The sequence below is a fragment of the Aotus nancymaae genome, unplaced genomic scaffold (genome assembly GCF_030222135.1).
Source record: "Aotus nancymaae isolate 86718 unplaced genomic scaffold, 86718_ANA_hifiasm-v0.15.2.pri h1tg000044l, whole genome shotgun sequence".
Lineage (NCBI taxonomy): Eukaryota > Metazoa > Chordata > Mammalia > Primates > Aotidae > Aotus > Aotus nancymaae.
Window position 1 is genome coordinate 1,109,401 of NW_026988458.1, and position 16,423 is coordinate 1,125,823.

A 16,423-nucleotide genomic window follows, 5' to 3' on the forward strand; every position below is an offset into this window, starting at 1 on the left:
TGAATGAGAGACGACCGGCCGTGCTGGTGAGCGTGCTGTCAGGTAAGTGAATGAGAGACGACCGGCCGTGCTGGTGAGTGTGCTGTCAGGTTAGTGAATGAGAGACGACCGACCGTGCTGGTGAGCGTGCTGTCAGGTTAGTGAATGAGAGACGACCGGCCGTGCTGGTGAGCGTGCTGTCAGGTTAGTGAATGAGAGGGGACCGACCGTGCTGGTGAGCGTGCTGTCAGGTTAGTGAATGAGAGGGGACCGACCGTGCTGGTGAGCGTGCTGTCAGGTTAGTGAATGAGAGGGGACCGCCCGTGCTGGTGAGCGTGCTGTCAGGTTAGTGAATGAGAGGGGACCGGCCGTGCTGGGGAGTGTGCTGTCAGGTTGGTGAATGAGAGGGGACCGACCTTGCTGGTGAGCGTGCTGTCAGGTTAGTGAATGAGAGGGGACCGCCCGTGCTGGTGAGCGTGCTGACAGGTTAGTGAATGAGAGGGGACCGGCCGTGTTGGGGAGTGTGCTGTCAGGTTGGTGAATGAGAGGGGACCGACCGTGCTGGTGAGCGTGCTGTCAGGTTAGTGAATGAGAGGGGACCGGCCGTGCTGGGGAGTGTGCTGTCAGGTTGGTGAATGAGAGGGGACCGACCGTGCTGGTGAGCGTGCTGTCAGGTTAGTGAATGAGAGGGGACCGGCCGTGCTGGGGAGTGTGCTGACAGGGTTAACAAATGACATGTCAGAAATATGTAAAACTGGAAGTTTTTAAGTAAAATATATGCTAATCAGCAGAAAAAAAGAAGCTAAACTCCCACGATGTGATAACTTTTTTAAATGAGCCCCCTCTATGGAAATTTCATTACTTTTTTCTGTTAAAAATAATGCCTTTGGGGCCAGACACAGTGGCTCACGCCTATAATCCCCGCACTTTGGGAGGCAGAAGTGGGAGGATCACTTGATCCTAGGAGTTTGAGACCAGCCTGGGCAACATAGGGAGACCCCATCTCTACAAAAAATACAAAAGTTACCTGAGTGTGTTGGTGCACGCCTGTGGTCTCAGCTACTTGGGAAATTGAGGGGGGAGGATTGCTTGAGCCCAGCAGGTCGAGGCTGCAGTGACTGTGCAAGTGAACTCCAGCCTGTGCCACAGAACAAGACCTTGTCTCAAAAATAATAAAATCAAACAACGCCTTTGGGAGCATATTTTATACCAACGTGTTGGTTCATCTGGAGACTTGCCTTTTCCCTCCCCTTCTTTGGAGAATGGCTGGGTCAGAAAGTGTCAGCCTTCTGACATCTGTGTCCGAGCTGCTTTCCAGGCGCTGCCCACGAGAAGGCCTCACAATACTGTCCTGAGTGTTAGCTGCTGTGACTTAATCCTCTTAAAATGGGCAAGGTTTACCAGTTTCCTTGAAGTACTTAAAGCATGCTACGCTTCTTTTTAGAAGGTCATGAAACAGGAACCCTCTCACAAAAAAAGAACCAAAATTTTTACCTTCTTCGAAAGTGGGTTTAAGAAAAAAAAAGGGTGAAAGTCATTTGCAGCAAGAGATACTCGGTAACTGCACTAATGCTCCTGTTCCCACTCCAGACTCACCTTATGCTGTCTCCTGAGAGCCCTGGGGTCCAAGATGTGGTTAATTAGAGCCTGTTTTTCTTTAAGAATGAAATTCTGTTAACCAGAGCCTATTCCCAATAATGGCAAACACAGAGTGGGAACTGAAAGCCACATGAAGCACTTCTTCGTCTGAACTCATGACTGTAACCTCAAAGGCAAATTTAAACATGGCTCCGTGAGACCCAGTGTCGTGGCTCACGCCTGTGATCCAAGCACTTTGGGAGGCTGAGGCGGGAGGATCACGAGGTCAGGGGACCGAGACCATCCCCGCCAATATCGTGAAACCCCGTCTCTACTAAAAATACAAAAATTAGCTGGGTGTGGTGATGCACACCTGTAATTCCAGGTACTCGGAAGGCTGAGGCAGGAGAATCGCTTGAACCCGGGAGGCGGAGCTTGCAGCGAGCCGAGATCGCGCCGTTGCACTCCAGCCTGGTGACAGAGCAAGGCTCCATCTCGACAACAACAACAAAAAGTCTCTATGCGGCTGTCGCAATAGAGCACCGAACATCATCACAGGGCAGATGCGTCAGAACCGTGTTAACGTCACGCCTGAGGAGCTGGTGGTGAGACGGAGGGTGTGATGGAAGGCCTGCAGACTCCTGCTCCCTGTGGTCCCCAGGTGGGCTCTCTTAGGAACGACACAGCAGCATCAGCCACCACTTACCCTGGCCATTGTCTGTTTCTGTTTCATAGGAAGAAGACTTTAGGACCGGACAAGAGCATTAAGAAAGCTCACGATGACCATGGCACTGACTTTGAAAAAGATCCTCAGTGAAGAACTATTGGTTTATCTAGGTAGAGCGACGTAAAAATGCCCTCTTCATTTTCCATTTTTTCTTTTATTTCTTGAGACAGAGTCTTGCTCTGTTTCCCAGGCTAGAGTGCAGTGGTGTGATCTTGGCTCACTGCAGCCTCCACTTTCCAGGTTCAAGTGGTTCTCCTGCCTCAGCCTCCCAAGTAGTTGGGATTACAGGCACGTGGCACCACGCTGGGCTAATTTTTATATTTTTAGGAGAGATGGGGTTTCGCCATGTTGGCTGGGCTGGTCTCAAACTCCTGACCTCAAGTGGTCCAGCTGCCCCAGCCTCCCAAAGTGCGGGGATCACGAGCGTGAGCCGTCGCGTCTGGCCTCTTTTAACTTTAAAAACCGACTGCATTGAGCTTAGTTTACATAGGATAAAGAAACTCATTTTTGGTGCTCAGTTTGAATAATTTTGACAAGTATACATACCCATGAAACCACCACCCCGATCAAGGTAGGAAACATGTTCCTCGATCCCAAAGGCTCCCTCATTCCCCCTGTGGTTCACCCTGACCCCTAAACCCACACGGCCGCGGGGCTAGAGAGGAGTTTTTGTATCACGGAATTTCACTCGGTTGGAATCCCAGAGAGTGTACCTTGTCGTGTCCGGGTTCTCTCTCTCCGGGTGACGTTTCTGAGGCTCACCCACGTGCCGCACGCAGCGCGCATTCACCATTCCCAGCGCGAAGGCACGGCCCGCTGTTTGGCTCTGCGTGACTGTCGGCCCATTCACCGTCCAAGGCCATTAGGGCTGCTGTCTCCAGTGTTTTGGTTGTTACAAATAAAGCCGCTGTGACCATTCGTGTACGGGTCTCGTGGACCCTGGGAGTGGAATGGCCGGGGCGTGTGGTGGGTGCGTCTTAAACTCCCCGAGAAACTGCTCCCCGCTTCCCCAAAGGGACGGCACCGTTGCACATTCCCGGCAACAGCGTCTCCGTGTCTCTGCCAACACTTAGTATGGTCACTCTTTCTCTTTGTGAATCTTTTCTTTTTTGTCCTTTGCAAGAGTCTTGCTACATTGTCCAGTTCCTCTCAAGTCCTGGCCTCCAGTGATCCTCCCTCCTCAGCCTCCCAAAGAGCTGGGATTACAGGTGTGCAGCACCACGCACAGTTGGTTTTTTTAAGAAAAATTATAATAGCTCTGTAATAGCATCTCATTGTCACTGTCATTTGCATTTTTCTGACAACTAATGGCATGGAGGGTCCTTCCATGTGTCTAATGTCCATTTGTATCTTTTTCAGTGAAGTGTCTATTTAAACTTTGGCATATTTTTAAGAATGGGTTGTTTTCTTATTATTGAATTCTGAGTGCTCTTGACATAATTTGGACACAGATCCTTTGTCAGCTCTATGTATTGTGAATATTTTCTCCCATTCTACGCCCTGTCCTTTTGTTTTCTTAATGGTATCTGTCAAAGAGCAAGCTTTCCATTTTATTTTTTTAAATGTATTTTATTTTGAGACAGGGTCTTGCTCTGCCACCCAGGCTGGAGGAAAGTGGCACAATCATGGCTCACTGTGGCCTTGACCTCCCAGGCTCAAGAGATCCTCCTGCCTCAGCCTCCTGAGTAGCTGGGAACACAGGCATGTGCCACCATGCCCAGCTAATTTTTTGAGTGTTTTTGTAGAGACAAGATTCCATTGTATTGCCCAGGCTGGTCTCAAACTCCTGGACTCAAATGACCACCCTCCTTAGCCTCCCAAAGTATTGGGATTCCAGGCATGAGCCACCACGTCCACCCCAGGTACCCACTTATCCTATCTCAAGCATTTCTTTCTACTGACTTCAAGTCCTTTTTTTTTTTTTTTTTTTGAGATGGAGTTTCATTCTTGTTGCCCAGGCTGGAGTGCAGTGGCGCCATCTCAGCTCACTGCAACCTCCGCCTCCTGGGTTCAAGCGATTCTCCTGCCTCAGCCTCCTGAGTAGCTGGGATTACAGGCATGTGCCACCACGCCTGGCTAATTTTGTATTTTTAGTAGAGAAGGGGTTTCTCCATGTTGATCAGGCTGGTCTCTAACTGCTGACCTCAGGTGATCCGCCTGCCTCAGCCTCGCAATGTGCTGGGATTACAGGCGCGAGCCACTGTGTCTGGCCTTGACTTCAGGTCTTTAACTCTTTCAACCAGTTGCCTGTCAGAAAATCTTCGACTCCATCCATGACCCTTCCAACCTTTGCTTCAAGATGCTCTGACTTTCCAGGCCAAACCAAAGTACACTAACCTGCATCGCTTTACACCTTCGTCTGCGACTTCTGCCTCCCGAAAATGTGTAAAACCAGCCTGGAGCCCAGTTATCTCACGCATGTTCTCAGGACCTCCTACAGCTGTTCCCGGGGCCATGGTCACCTGTACTGGCTCAGAATAAACCTCTTTCTTCTTTCTTTTCTTCTTCTTCTTTTTGAGATGGAATCTTGCTCTGACCCCCAGGCCGGAGGGCAGTGGCGCAATCACAGGCTCATGCAGCCTCAAACTCCTGGGCCCGAGGGTAAACCTCTTTAAATATTTTACAAGTTTGGCTATTTTGTCAAAATTGCCTTGGCATCTTTGTTTTTTTGTGTGTTTTTTTGCTTTTTTGAGACAGGATGTCACTCCCATGACCCAGGCTGGAGCAGGTTGGTATAATGGCTCACTGCAGCCTTCACTGCCCAGGCTTAGGTGACTCTCCTGCCTCAGCCTCCCGAGCAGCTGGGACCACAGGTGCGTGTCACCACACTCAGCTAATTGTTTGTATTTTTAGTAGAGATGGGTTTCACCATGTTGCCCAGGCTGGTCTTGAACTCCTGGGCTCAAGCGATCCACCTGCCTTGGCCTCCCAAAGTACTGGTATTGCAGATGTGAGCCACTGCACCCAGTCTGGCATTTCTGTTGAAAATAACTTGAGCCGGCCGGGCGTGGTGGCTCACGTCTGTAATCCCAGCACTTTGGGAGCCAAGGCCCGTCAATCACTTGAAGTCAGGAGTTCGAGTCTAGCCTGGCCAAGGTAGTGAAACGCCGTCTCTACTAAAAATACAAAAATTATCTGGGTGTGGTGGTGCACACCTATAATCCCTGCTACTCGGGAGGCTGAGGCAGGAGAATCGCTGGAACCTGGGAGGCGGAAGCTACAGTGAGCTGAGATTGTGCCACTGCACTCCAGCCTGGGTGACAGAGCAAGACTCTGTCTCCAGAACAACAAAAAAAAAAAAAAAAAAAAAAGGAAAGAAAGAAAATAACTTGACCCAGTGTAGGTGGATAAAGTTTTATACGCTCTGTGTGACTCAGCTGATCTGTGTGTCTAGCCTTTTGCCAATATCACAGTGCCTTGGCTTGTGATAAATCTTGGTATTAGGTAGAGTAAGTCTTCCAACTTTGTTCTTTTAAACTTTGTTTTGACTATTTGCACTTCCATATCCATTTTAGAATCAGCTTGTCATTCTTCTGTAGAGCCAGCCGGAATTTTGCTGGGCTTTGGATTGAATCTGTACATAAATTTGGAGAGCACTGACGTCTTAATATCGGGTTTGACAATAACGTGGTATACGTCTCCGTTTATTTCAGTCTTCGTTTTTTTTTTTTCAACCATGTTTTGTGGTTTTCACTTGTGTTAGACCATTTGGGCTGCTATAACGAAACACTGTAAATTGGTTGATTGATAACCAATTTACACAATTTCTCACAGTTCCAGAAGCCGGGAAGTCCGGAAGTCCAAGGTGCCGGCGGATTCACTGTCTGGTGAGGGCTGCTTCCTGGATCTTCCACGGTGCCTGCTTGCTGTGCCCTCGCGCGATGGAAGGGACTGGCTGGTTCTCTGGGCTCTTACAAGGCCACGAATCCCATTCACAGGCTCCACCCACACGATCCAATCACATTCTACAGGCCCTCCCTTCTGGGGTGACCATTTCAACACACAATTTTGGAGGTACACACTAGTCCACAGCATCACACAAGATCACACAATTTTGGAGGTACACACTAGTCCACAGCGTCATACAAGATCACACAATTTTGGGGGTACACACTAGTCCACAGCGTCATACAAGATCACACACACTAGTCCACAGCGTCATACAAGATCACACAATTTTGGGGGTGCACACTAGTCCACAGCATCATATAACATCACACAATTTTGGGGGTGCACACTAGTCCACAGCGTCATATAACATCACACAATTTTGGAGGTGCACACTAGTCCACAGCGTCATACAAGATCACACAATTTTGGGGGTACACACTAGTCCACAGCGTCATATAACATCACACAATTTTGGAGGTGCACACTAGTCCACAGCGTCATACAAGATCACACAATTTTGGGGGTACACACTAGTCCACAGCGTCATACAAGATCACACAATTTTGGAGGTACACACTGGTCCACAGCGTCATACAAGATCACACAATTTTGGGGGTTCACACTAGTCCACAGCGTCATACAAGATCACACACACTAGTCCACAGCGTCATACAAGATCACACAATTTTGGGGGTGCACACTAGTCCACAGCGTCATACAACATCTGAATCCATCAGCGTCTCTCAAAACATGCTCTAGTGTGTCTGACAAATTTTTGGTCAATTATTTCATATTCATGAAATTCCAAACATTTTCTAATGTTCTTTGTGATTTTTCTTTGACTGGTGGATTATTGATTTATAAGTGTGTTATTTATTTAGAATTATCTCCTTATATTAGACTCATTCAAAAATATATTGCTTAATTTCCAACCATTTAGTTATTTAATTATCTTTCTGTTAGATACCTAATTTCATTGTGGTCAGAGGATGCATTCTGCATAATTTTAATCCTTTAAATATATGAACACCTGTTTCATGAGCCACCTGTGCGTGTCCCGGCGTGTGCTGCTGCTGTCGGATGTGAGGCTACGTGACTGTCAACGAGCTCAAACTAGCGAGGAGTGTCCTTCAAGTCTGCCCGTCACCCCGATTTTCTGCCGTCTCCTCTCAGTTATGGATAGAAGAGGGCCGGCCCTCCCGCTGCGCCCACGGGTCCTCCGTCAGCTTTTGCTTTATGTATTTTGAGGTCTGTGAATAGAGACCTGCACAGTTAGCGTGAAGTCCTGGGACGAACGTCTGTGTTTTGCCGTCAGGAAATGTACCTCTCACCTCTGGGGTGAGATTCCTCGTCCCGAAGTCTCCTCGGATCTGAATTTAGCCACTCCATCTTTCTCATTCATTTTCATGGTATGTCTTTCTTCTTTTCTTTTAGACGAGGTCTCGTCCAGGCGCCGTGGCTCACGTCTGTAATCCCAGCACTTTGGGAGGCTGAGGTGGGTGGATCACTTGAGGCCAGGAGTTTGAGACCAGCCTGGCCAAACCCCATCTCTACTAAAAATACAAAAGTTAGCCAGGCATGGTGGTTGGCACTTGAAATGCCAGCTACTTGGGGGGCTGAGGCAGAAGAATTGCTTGAACCTGGGAGGTGGAGTTTGCCGTGAGCCAAGATCACATCACTGCACTCTAGCCTGGGCAATAGGTGAGACTCCATGTCAAAAAAAAAAAAAGCTCTATCTTGCCCAGGCTGGAGTGCAGTGGCGTGATCTCGACTCATAGCAACCTCTGCCTCCCAGGCTTAAGGTGTCTTCCTACCTCAGTCCCCGCTCAGTGTCCCAGGGAGCTGGGACTACAGGCACTCACCACCGCGCCCAGCTAATTTCTGTATTTTTTGTAGAGATGGGGTCTTGCCAGGTTGTCCAGGCTGGTCTTGAACTTGTGAGCTCAAGCAATCTGCCCGCCTCAGCCTCTCAAAATGCTGGGACTATAGGCGTGAGCCACCACACCCAGTCTTTTCTTACTTTTTTAAGAAGCATCCTGCCATAGTTTATTTTATTTGTTCAAGGAGTCCGATGGCAAGCATGAAATCCAGCGTGGGGTTTGACTCTGTAAGCCCAAATTCACACACTGGAGAAGATAAAGCAAACGCCGACGCACATATATGGAGGAAAACTGAAGGCTCAGGGCTCATCTCATGGTGGCTTTTAAACTTCCACAGCTCAGCAGCCACAGGTCCTTTAGGTCCTTCTGGATGTCCCACGGGCTGTCTGCACTTCTCCGGAGCAGAATGGCCTCATCATCCCTTCGCTCTGGTTGGCAACACTGGTTAATCCCCGAGCACTGGGGGCGCGCGGAAGGCTCCGAGGGGCTTCATTCTCGGTGCCCGGCACCCCCTTCACCGTTGCTGGCACTGGATGAACGCTGGCTAGACGGTTCAACACGGATGCCACGAGATCAGCCGCAGTCAGTGCAGCAGCCCGGCTGGAACGTCCCTCTCAGCCTGAGGAGCGCAGGCGCTTCCGATCACCCCCTCGTGCGCTTCCTTCCGGGTTTCACGGTGTTAGTTTCCATTTCTGGATTCAATTCCTGGAGAGAAACACCTGCCACGTTCCACTCGTCCACACAGCCACACTTCAGTCACTGCGTTCTCCCAGAGCCCATCCGTGGCAGAATCCAGATCACACCCACTTCCAATCACACAGTTCTCGGGCAATCCAACACACGTAAGAATGTCCGCTCAATCAGGACCACTCTCTCCTTCTCGCAGATGGACTTCTACGGCTACCAGCACAACCTGTGCACCGCTGATTACAGTCCCTTGATCTGCCACGATTTTAGGTGTCTGAAGAAATAAGCAGCCATCTGCAGATCCAGCATCCCTCCTTCACGCCGCTCTCCGTAGCACGCACAAGAGCAAGCTCACCAGGGACCCTCCCAGACGCGGACAGCACACGCCTCACCAGCTCGTCCCACGCCCCCACAGTGATCTTCTTGTTTGGGACTATTGCCTCTTCTTCTGCAGCTGGTGCGATGAGTTTTTCCTTAAGAAATGCCCTGGTGTACAGGGGAGAGAAGGTTCTGGAAACCACTGTAACAGTTGTATAGAGAAGACAATGCCAGGTGCGTGGGTCTTGTCTTTTTTCATTCTTTTAACTCATCTGTGTCTTTATTAAAATGACTCTCTGGGCCGGGCACGATGGCTCACGCCTGTTGTCCCAGCAGTTCTGGAGGCTGAGGCAGAGGATGCACAGGAATTCGAGACCAAGGTGGGCAACACAGTGAGATGTCATCTCTACAAGAAATAAAACACTAGCCAGTTGTGGTGGTGCACACTTGCAGTCCCAGCTACTCAGGAGGCTGACGTGGGAGGAGGGTTGGAGCCCGGGAGGTTGAGGCTGCGGTGAGCCGCGACTGTACCACTGCGCTCCAGCCTGGGTGACAGAGCGAGATCCTCTCTTGAAGAAACAGTGCTTTTCTGGTAGATGACGTACACTTTGGTCTTAATTTTCTATACAGTTTGAAAATCTTTGTCATTTGAGTGTTATGTCATTGTTACTAATGAAATCAGTGACGTGGTCAGGCTCAAGTCCACCCTCTTTCCACTTCTCTTTATCTGTTCTTTATTCACTTTTAAAGGTGAATTTCCTGTCTGCCTTTTGTGAAACAAAAATAAAATTCTAAGCCCCCTCAACCATCTGAATGGACCCCTCCTGTCAGGGAGGGCGTTCCAAGGCTAACCCGAGAGGTTGGCTCAGGGCATGATGGGGGCAGGGGTCGGACAGGCCTCATGAGACCCTCTGCCTTTTGGAATTACTGATCGAATAGACTCCTTAAGCCTCATGAGAATCTGTTCGCTCTGAAGCCTGCTACCTGGAGGCTTCATCTGCATGGAGAAAGTTTCGTCTCCACAGCCCCTTGTCGTAACCCAGACATTCCTTTCTGTTGATTCCAGGTCTTTAGATAAAAACTTAACTCTCAGCCAGTTGTCAATCAGAAACATTTTAAATCTACCTGTAACCTGGAAGCCTTCTCCAGCCCCCTTTCCAGACCAAACCAATGTCCATCTCACATGTATTTGATTGACGCCTCATGTCTCCCTAAAAATAAATTAGCGTGTGTCCCGACCACCTTGGGCACATGTTCTCAGGACCTCCTGAGGGCTGTGTTATGAGCCGTTGGTCACTCACACTTGGCTCTGAATAAATCTCTTCAAATATTTCAGTCTCACTCTGTCAACGATTTGGAGTGACCGTTCTTTAGAATCACACTTGGTCTCGCTGGGTCTCCGTCTCTCTGCCGTGCTGGTCGCGGCTGGCCTAGAGTTACCACACTCATCTAGCCCATCACGCGCGCTAGACCATTTCCTCTTTGCCATTCTTTGTGTTGTGTCATACGTTTTATTTCTTTAAACAGTTGTTTTTAAAGAAAATAAGAACGCTGTGAAGCTAATTGTGTGTCTACCCGAATACACACGACTGCTGGCGCCCCCCGCCTCTGGCAGACCCTGGCTCCCAGCTGGCCGAAGAAGTTCCGTCTCCTGCCAGAGGTCTCGTCTGAAAAGGCCGTTACTCTGCCCTCATTTGGGAGTGCGTTTCCACTGAGTGTAGAGCTTTGGCTCTCCATGAACATTTTTGAAGATAAGCGGTTGAGCTTCGTAAGGAACGTGGCTGTCCTGATGACGGCACTGTGCTCACGCGTGACTGTGACTCATTCCCTTTTGCTGGCGTGTGGTGTGTGTCCTAAGCAGCTGTGTGTGTGTTCACTTGCAACAACCCCATGAGGTAACTAGATTATTGTCTCCAGTAAAGAAAGGTCAGGAAACCAAGGTTTAAAGCATTGCAGGAATCTGCTCAGGGGCCCCCAGAGAGTGACAGGGAGGACCCAGCCAGTGTTCAGGCTTCCCTGCTGATCCCAGTGCCTGGAAGGTGCTGTTCATTCTGTGAAGAGGGGACTCCTAACAGGCGGCCACTCTCAGGGCAATGATCCCTCAACTCACGGTGCAGTCGCCTTGGTTCCTCCGTCACCGACAACAGAAGCCCTTACATCTCCTCGGCTGTCCACCCCGCCCCTTCCCTGGCGACCTCTGTTGGGGAGGACATGCTCCCGGGCCTTGGCTTCCTCTGCTCTGTTCCCCGGGAAACTTGCCTGCAATTATTTCTCCTTTCCACATGCTCAGACCGCCCCTTTTCTTTCTTGCTTGCTCAATTTGATGCTTGCTCAATCCTCACACCCGAGCAGCTCTCCCCGGCCTCTAGCTACCACGATCCTCACACCCGAGCAGCTCTCCCGGCCTCTGCCTCTGCCTTGCCTCTGGCGATCATGATCCTCACACCCGAGCAGCTCTCCCCAGCCTCTGCCTCACCTCCACGACCATGATCCTCACTCCCGAGCAGCTCCCCCGGCCTCTGCCTCACCTCCACGACCATGATCCTCACACCCGAGCAGCTCTCCCGGCCTCTGCCTCTGCCTTGCCTCTGGCGATCATGATCCTCACACCCGAGCAGCTCTCCCCAGCCTCTGCCTCACCTCCACGACCATGATCCTCACTCCCGAGCAGCTCCCCCGGCCTCTGCCTCACCTCCACGACCATGATCCTCACTCCCGAGCAGCTCTCCCGGCCTCTGCCTCGCCTCCGGCGACTACTCACCGCACCCATCAACCCCGTCCGGCCCAGCACACAGCCCGGACGGCCCGAGCTGCAGGTTCCGATTGTCCCGCCTTACAGATCCCTTCTTTGCTTGTCACGCCCGCACTTCTCATTCCTCCCTCGCTGGTCTTCGTTCCTCCTGCCGGCTCTGCTTCATTCAGTCCTCAGCGTTTACTGAGCACCGTGCAGCAGATGCTACAGACTCGGGGACGGACTTGTGCCTAAAAACACTACTTCAGAGGCCTGACAAACGGGGCCCAGATCATAATGCATGAGCTTGATGTTGAGACCCGTCTCAAAAAAAGAAAAATTACAAAACTCTCTGAGGACACTAACTGAATTTGTTTCGTTTTGTTTTTGACAGGATCTAGCTCTGTTGCCCAGGCTGGAGTGCAGTGGTGCGATCCCTGCTCACTGCAGCCTTGACTTTCTGGGACCAAGCAATCCTCCAGCCTGTCCTCCGAGTAGCTGGGAGCACTGCCATGTGCCACCACACCTGGCTAATTTTTGTAGGTGGATTTTGCCGTGTTGCTCAGGCTGGTCTCGAGCAGTCTGCACACACTGGCCTCCCAAAGGGCTGGGATTACAGACGCGAGCCGCTGCGTCCCGCCTGAGTTGTGTAATTTTAACCCTAATAGCTTCATTTGCCTGATGTGCGGGAAGTCGCTATACCGAGACACTTGGAACCGCAGCAGAGGCGGAGCTTAACAACCACAGGGCAACTGAGCCAGAGACAGGAGGAAGCCTAAATCCACCTCTCCCGGGAACTTGAGGGCTTTCGAGTGGCTGTGGTGTAGGAGTTGCTGGTTAGCTGAAGCGTGCAGGGTGAAGTCATGGGGTGGGGAGAGGAAGAAACTGCGTGCGGACTCAGCTCCCTATGGGAGTCTTCGGCTGGTTGATGTCAGCTGTTCTGCTGGAATTGAGGATCTGAAAAACATATGAAGCAATTTTTAAAGGCTTATGGTTCTAACGTCAGTGTCCCTATCTGTAAGAACGATGGGGTGCGCACAGTCAGTATCTAGGACCACGTGGCTTTCAGTTACAAGGAAGTGGGCCAAGTGCAGCCTGATTAATGCTTATATAACTGCATTTCTGTCCAGAACCCGGCGTGTAATTCCTGTTAACCCTGTGAGGACAGTTTAAGATTCAAGAAGATATTCTAGAAATAAAATAAAAACAATCTTTTATTAAAAAGAAAAACAAGACATAATATAAAAACATAAAACAATCTTTTTTTTTTTTTTTGAGACGGAGTTTTGCTCTTGTTACCCAGGCTGGAGTGCAATGGCGCGATCTTGGCTCACTGCAACCTCCGCCTCCTGGGTTCAAGCAATTCTCCTGCCTCAGCCTCCTGAGTAGGTGGGATTACAGGCACGCGCCACCACGCCCAGCTAATTTTTTTTGTATTTTTAGTAGAGACGGGGTTTCACCATGTTGACCAGGATGGTCTCGATCTCTTGACCTCGTGATCCAAACCCACCTCGGCCTCCCAAAGTGCTGGGATTACAGGCTTGAGTCACCGCGCCCGGCTAAAACAATCTTTTATTAAAAATAAAAATAAGAATAATCTCATAATAGAGGCCACCAAGAGAAAAGCTAACCAGAAACAAAAACGGAACAGCGTACTCCGGGCGGGGAGGGGTGAGGCCAGGCCTGCTGCCTCTCATTAGACCGTCCAGTCGGCTGACTTAGCAAAGTCAGTGCTTTTTTAAGGGCGGCCAAAGAAAGGCAACCAGGAGTCCTACCAAGCCCAGGGCGCTTCAGCCGAAGGCAGCAAAGCCCAAAGCCGCGAAGGCCAAGGCGGCGCTGGTGTGAAAACTGCAACCAAGCCCCGAAGGCTCTGTTCAGAGCCACCTGGAGATCGCTAAAAAACGGCTGTGCACAAAATAACTTTGCCTTCCCACCCCACCTTATGCAGACGTGGTTAATAAACACGAGCAGAAAGAAAACAAGAAAAGTCAGTACTAAGGACAGTGATGGCAGAAGCCGAAGGGGAGGAGGCCAGAAGGGAGCGTTTCCCGGACAGAAGGAGGTTCTGCGTCTTCCGGTCTGAAGGCTCAGTGGGGGGCTGGCAGGCCACATCAAAGTGGACACACACTGAGATACTCGTGAAATACCAAAACTCCAGGAGGAGAAGCTTCCAGAAGTCGTGTGAAAGAACTACAGGGTGGTTAGAAAACGCATCAGACTGTAGAGCTGGAAAACGGAAGACTGTCACGGTGTAATCCCTTCGAAGTTCTGAGGGAAAATGACTTGGAGCCCAGAGTTTTTATGTAGCCAAACAATCAAAGACAGTGCGAAATCAGACAGTCCAGCTAGGATTCGGAAGACTTGTCTCCCATGCATTCTTTCTGAGAAGATCATTTAAGAATCTGCTTAATGAGGCCGGGTGTGGTGGCTCATGCCTGTAATCACAGAACTGTGGGAGGCTGAGGTGGGAGGATCACTTGAAGTCAGGAGTTCGGGACCAGCCTGGCTAAATGGCGAAAACATCTCTACTGCAAATACAAAAATTAGCCAGGCATGGTGGTGTGCCTGTAATGACAGTAACTCAGGAGGCAGAGGTTGTACTGAGCTGAGATCATGCCACTGCACTCCACCCTGGGTGACAGAGTCAGATGTTTCCAAAAAAAAAAAAAAAAAAAAGGGGGCCGGGCGCGGTGGCTCACTCCTGTAATCCCAGCACTTTGGGAGGCCGAGGCGGGTGGATCACGAGGTCAAGAGATCGAGACCATCCTGGTCAACATGGTGAAACCCCGTCTCTACTAAAAATACAAAAAATCAGCCGGGCATGGTGGCGCGCGCCTGTAATCCCAGCTACTCAGGAGGCTGAGGCAGGAGAATTGCCTGAACCCAGGAGGCGGAGGTTGCGGTGAGCTGTGATCGCGCCATTGCACTCCAGCCTGGGTAACGCGCGAAACTCCGCCTCAAAAAAAAAAAAAAAAAAAAGGAATCTACTTAATAAAACAAGAAGACAAGAAAAAGAGAAGACAGAGATCCAAGAAGATGTGGACCTGAACAGGAATGCAAGACAGTGGGTTCCAGGATCACAGCTATGCAGGAGACCTCAAAAGCGAATGATGCAGCCGGAAGTGGTGGCGCCCTCTAACGGCACCTGTGAGTGACCACAGCACTCTACTCTGGCCTGGAAAACAGAGTGAGACCCTGTCTCTTAAAAAAAAAAGGTAAGCCGGGCGCAGTGGCTCACGCCTGTAATCCTAGCACCTTGGGAGGCTGAGGTCGGTGGATCAGCAGAGGTCAGGAGTTCAAGACCAGCCTGACCATCACGGTGAAACCCCATCTTTAAAAAAAAAAAAAAAAAAAAAGGCAAATGATTCAATTAATTTTATTTTTATTTATTTATTAATTAATTTTTTGAGACAGGGTCTCACTCTGTTGCCCAGGCTCACTCCTCCATAGCTCACTGCAGCCTCCCATCTCAGCCTCCTGAGAAGCTGGGACTACAGGCATGCACCAGCACGCCTGGCTAATTTTTAAATTTTTTTGTAGAGCTGAGGTCTATGTTATCCAGGCTGGTCTCAAACTCCTGGCCTTCAGCAATCCTCCCACCTCAGCTCCCAACGTACTGGGATTACCAGTGTGAGCCACCATGCCTGGCCAATGGTTCAATTTACTATCAGAGGGCTGGGCGTAGTGGCTCACTGCTGTAATCCTGGCACTTTGGGAGGCTGAGGCATGTGGATCGCTTGAGGTCAGGAGTTTGAAACCAGCCTGGCCAACACAGTGAAACCCTGTCTCTACTAAAAATACAAAAATCAGCCAGGTGTGGTGGCACACACCTGTAATCCCAGATACTACAGAGGCTGAGGTGGGAGAATCACTTGAACTGGGGAGGCGGAGGGTGCGGTGAGCCAAGATTGCACCACTGTACCCCAGTCTGGACGACAGAGCAAGACCCCACATCAAAACAAACAAAAACCCTAAAACAACAAGAAAACTACTACTAGAGGATCGTGAGAAATGTGTGTCTTAAGGAAAAAACTGGGTTTATGCAAACTGTGAGAAGGCAATTGATTATCTTGGTGATAAGACAAAAGGCATTTTTTTTTAGTCAACAGTAGCAATTCAAAACTCTAGGAAAAACGAAAAGCTGGACAAAAATGCCATAGTGCAAATATAAGGTGAATTGAAATGACATAAATTTTCAGCTTTAATGGAGTGTGGAAAGAAATAGCTTGTCTTTGATGCTTAGAGTATTCTTCGTGCTGCACAAATACAGAATTACATTTCTTTTATGATTTAGGTGTGTTCCCTGTCTCTAGCGTGAATTATCGTAATAGCACAAATGCCATTTGTGAGTTTTCAACTTTTAGACAAAACATGCAAAGTCTAATTATGGTGAGATCATCATAAAAGCAATCTCACAAGGGTTGTCAGAAATTGGGAAGGACAGGGAGAAATCATGAGGAAAGGCGATTGTTTTCATTTTATACAGAAGGTATTATTGAGAAACTGAGTACATTCATGGATCAAGAGAATAGGGTTTCAATCAGTTCTTTACAATTACAAAGGCGACCCATAAAATAACTAATGGCAACAGTGCACCAGACAGGGAGGCGAGCGGGGGGAGGTGCAATGACT